Source organism: Natrix helvetica (genome assembly GCF_964273705.1).
Source record: "Natrix helvetica genome assembly, chromosome: W".
Taxonomy (NCBI): domain Eukaryota; kingdom Metazoa; phylum Chordata; class Lepidosauria; order Squamata; family Natricidae; genus Natrix; species Natrix helvetica.
This window is the reverse complement of record NC_138555.1, coordinates 67,334,325-67,339,097: the sequence shown is the minus strand read 5'-3', so window position 1 is coordinate 67,339,097 and position 4,773 is coordinate 67,334,325.

The window sequence follows — 4,773 nt, the reverse complement described above, 5'->3', positions numbered from 1 at the left end:
CAGTGAGCGGGCTGGAGGCGACCCGTTTAAAAGCGGGTTGTCCTCCATTTCAAAACTCCCTTCTCTTCGCTGGGAGCTTGCTGCTTCCTTCAGGTAAGCAACTAAGCGCGAGGGGGGGCGGGAGGCTAGCTTCGGCGAGGAAAGGCCTCTAGGCCTTCCCTCGCTGAAGCGGCGGGCTGGCGTGGGCCGTGCGGGCGGTGGGCAGCTAGCTTCACCCAGGAAAGGCCTCTGGGCCTTTCCGGGACGAAGCGCCGGGGTCGCGTGGAACGCGCGGCCGCCGGGAAGCTAGCTTCGCCCGGGAAAGGCCTCTGGGCCTTTCCGGGACGAAGCGCCGGGGTCGCGTGGAACGCGCGGCCGCCGGGAAGCTAGCTTCGCCCGGGAAAGGCCGCTGGGCCTTTCCGGGACGAAGCGCCGGGGTCGCGTGGAACGCGCGGCCGCCGGGAAGCTAGCTTCGCCCGGGAAAGGCCGCTGGGCCTTTCCGGGACGAAGCGCCGGGGTCGCGTGGAACGCGCGGCCGCCGGGAAGCTAGCTTCGCCCGGGAAAGGCCGCTGGGCCTTTCCGGGACGAAGCGCCGGGGTCGCGTGGAACGCGCGGCCGCCGGGAAGCTAGCTTCGCCCGGGAAAGGCCCCTGGGCCTTTCCGGGACGAAGCGCCGGGGTCGCGTGGAACGCGCGCCCGCCGGGAAGCTAGCTTCGCCCGGGAGAGGCCCCTGGGCCTTTCCGGGACGAAGCGCCGGCGTCGTGTGGGACGCGCGCCCGCCGGGAAGCTAGCTCCGCCCGGGAGAGGCCCCTGGGCCTTTCCGGGACGAAGCGCCGGCGTCGCGTGGGACGCGCGATCGCCGGGAAGCTAGCTCAGCCCAGGAGAGGCCCCTGGGCCTTTCCGGGGCGAAGCTCCGGCGTCGCGTGGGACGCGCGACCGCCGGGAAGCTAGCTCAGCCCAGGAGAGGCCCCTGGGCCTTTCCGGGACAAAGCACCAGGCTGGCGTGGGCGGCAAGCCTCCGCGAGGCTAGGCCAAAAGCCCCCCACCCTCCCCTCTCCAGCCTCGCCTGGCTGGCTAAGCCCTAAGAGTCTTAAACAGTCTTACCTGTCTTCCTGCCTCTCTGCCTGTCTGCTGCCTGTTGCATCGGAGAGCTGCTGATTCTGCCTGCTGGTAAGTAACCTGGTTTTTTTTCTTTTATTTTTTTAATGTATTTTAAAATAATATTTTATTTATTGTGCATAGAATTTTTTAAAATATTTTTACTTAAAAGTATTGAGTGTAGAATATTTTAAAATGGTTTACTTCAATTTATTGTGTATGGATTCTTTTTTAAAATTGTCTCAGACTATTTTAAAAAAGATTCTATCCAAAATAAATTAAAATAAACCATTTTAAAATATTCTATACTCAATACTTTAAAATGTATTGTGTATAGAATTGTTTTAAATTGTTTTATTGTAATTTATTGTGTATTGAATGTTTTTAATGGTTTCATTTTAAATTATTGTGTGTGGAGTAGTTTGAAATGGTACAGTATAAATTATTGCTGGTGGAATAATGGTTACAGTTGGTACAATACCTTAAAATAGTTATAGTATAAATTATTGCTGGTGGAATACTTAACAATGGTTTTTAAGGATTTTTTTTTATTTATAGAATATCTTTTTTAAATTATTGTTTGGGAATTTTTATGTTTTAATTGTTTATAAAATATATTTACTACAAGAAATATTATTCCTTTTTGCAAATGTTTTCTTTGTGGTGCAATATGTTGCTTAAAAGTGTTCAGACCAGGTTTATATATCTCAAAGTGGGTGCTTTTCTATGGGCAGGCCAGGTTGGTGCAAGGCAGCTTTGCCAGATTTTGTGTGTTTCTATGTGATACCTGGTTGTTTAGGTAATTGTGAGGTGGTTGCTGGTTCTGTGAGCTTCCTGGCACTGTCCTTTATAATTTCCCACAATGCCTTGATGGTTTTTATTCCAGTGGCTTTGTCTTTCCTGTCCTTAGGGTTAGGGGGAAAAAAAACACTGGTTTCATTTGCAGTCTTGGGGGGGGGGGGGGCAAAAAGGAGAAAGAGGGAGGAGGTGGGGGAAAGTGGGATCCTTGCTGCTTTCTGAGCTTGGTGGTTTTTTTTACAGACATTTCACTACCAAACTAGGTAACATCATCAGTGCTAGATGGGGTTGTGGGGAAAGGAGGAGGAGGAGAAGTCGAAGGACAAAAAGGAAAAAGATAAGGAGGGAGAGGACTGTGGGGTCCTTTGGTGTTCTCTGAACCTGGTGGTTTTTAATTATTTTTAGGTAATTTTTATTTATTTATTGTTTATAGAATGTTTATTACAAGAAATGTTATTCCTTTTTGCAAATGTTTTATTTGTGATGCAATATGTTGCTTTTAAGTGTACAGGTTGGTGTATGGTATGTGTCTCAAGGTGGCTTCTTTTCTATGGGCAGGCCAGGTTGGCGCAAGGCAGCTTTGCCAGATTTTGTGTGTTTCTGTGTGATACCTGGTTGTTTAGGTAATTGTGAGGTGGTTGCTGGTTCTGTGAGCTTCCTGGCACTGTCCTTTATAATTTCCCACAATGCCTTGATGGTTTTTATTCCTGTGGCTTTGTCTTTCCTGTTCTTAGGGTTAGGGAAAAAAACTGGTTTCATCTGCAGTCTTTTGGGGGGGAATTTTTTTTTTTTTTTTTTTGTGTGTGTGTTTTCCTGGCACTGTCATAGTTTGTGTTTGTGGGTATGTAATGTCCTGCAGTTATCTACACATTAATAATGATCAAGTACTAATAATATTTCCTTATACATTTTAATGACCTTTCCTTTCATAATTGGTGTTTTCTTTCATACTTTTAGATTTCTAATTGCTGTTTCTGTTAGTTAGCAATTGATAAAACAAATTCCACGTGAAAAAGTATTCAAAGCCTTCTTGGTTTTAATTGTCAATTTATTCATTCTTGCACATTCTAATATTTATTCATTTTCATATCTTTGTTTTTTCCACTGTTGTGCAAACACAATTCCAACAGCTGTTAACATGTGTAAAATTAAATATGTATTTATTCCCTTCTGTAAGTAGCTCTTTTATTGTTTTGTGTACTTATTTTAATCTTATTTAAGTAGTAAGTGCACAAAATAATAAATTTCCTTTTTTATATTTTCTTTTTGTAGATCATTCATTGGGGCAAAAAATTCAGTGACATTGTCTTGGCCACTCCCATCCGGTCACATGACTGCCAAGCCACTCCCACCCGGTCACATGGCCGGCAAGCCACTCCCACCTGGTCACATGGCCGGCAAGCCACTCCCACCAGGTCACATGGCTGGCAAGCCACTCCCACAAAGGAGGCCACACCCACAGAGTAGGTTCCAAAAAATTTTGAAACCCACCACTGGTATGTATACATTATTATCATTATCAATTATTTATTTAACGATATCTATTGTCACTAAGTTTCACTAAGTTTAACTAGTTTTAGATTATACCCTTTCATCTATCAACCTGTATCTTTCCAGTAGCAAAACAATCTCATGTCTTCTGCCATTGGTTAATTAATTAATTAACAATTAATCAGTGGAACAGCTTGCCTCCAGAAGTTGTGAATGCCCCAACACTGGAAGTCTTTAAGAAGATGCTGGATAGCCATTTGTCTGGAACGGTATAGGGTTTCCTGCCTAGGCAGGGGGTTGGACTAGAAGACCTCCAAGGTCCCTTCCAACTCTACTATTATATTGTATTGTATTGCTGCAGATAGTGGAATTGCCGCCAAGGCCAACTGTCCGGCATACCAACCTGATGATGGGTTTTGAAGCTGCAGCCCACATGACACCTGTGGGGTGTGCGGATTGGACTGGGGGATGGGGTTACTAGGGGGAGGGAGTTGGGTCACATATTGATATCTATGATTACGCATGCTTTTGCCTCAGATCTTGCTTTGCTTAGCTGCTATCTACTCATTACCAGTAAAAGTACTCTTAATTCTGAAATATGGAGTTGAGTGGTCTCTTTCTTGGTTACTGATGGAGGCTGCCCTGACATATACATTATTATTGTATTATAATAGTTTCTCTAATATCATATGCCAACTTACACATTTCAGCACATTCCATTGCTCATATCATCAGTCTAATATATATGTATACATTTATTAAACATTCATTGAATATAGCTATTATTACATACTAAATTTAAAGTAAATTTATATTATGACATTTCATTACATCATCCTGGACTCTTCCAATGATATTACATCTTTATATTCTATTCTATATAGAATTGTTTATCTTTTATTAAAAAAAATATTTTCCACATCATCTCCATGGTCTTCACTTACAGCTTATATAAAATTCCATATTGTCAATCTAGTATATATAAATGCATTATCATTATTAATCTTTTGTTTAACTATAACTATTATTACTTTGTCTTATACATAATACTCAAAATTTAACTACGTTTAGCTTAATTTTATTGTGACATTTCATTTAATCATCCTGTATCCTTCCAGTAGTAGTGCAGTCCAATATCTCTTGCCATTTGTAGAATCTGTATTCTAAATGTTTTCTTGATAAGTCTTATGTGAACTTCTTTTGGCAACTTGTTTTTCATTGTATATTTTGTAGAGACTCGAGACCCTCCATCTGTTCCTTTCATCAGCTGGGCTTTGGTTATCACTGGTGCTTCTGCCAAAAACACTCTCATTGTTTCTGCCAAGTTTTCTCCCCTTTCTTCATCTATGTTTTGAAGCATGAGATAGAGTTCCAGTTCGTCTACCTCTCCTTTTAGTGTTCCACACGT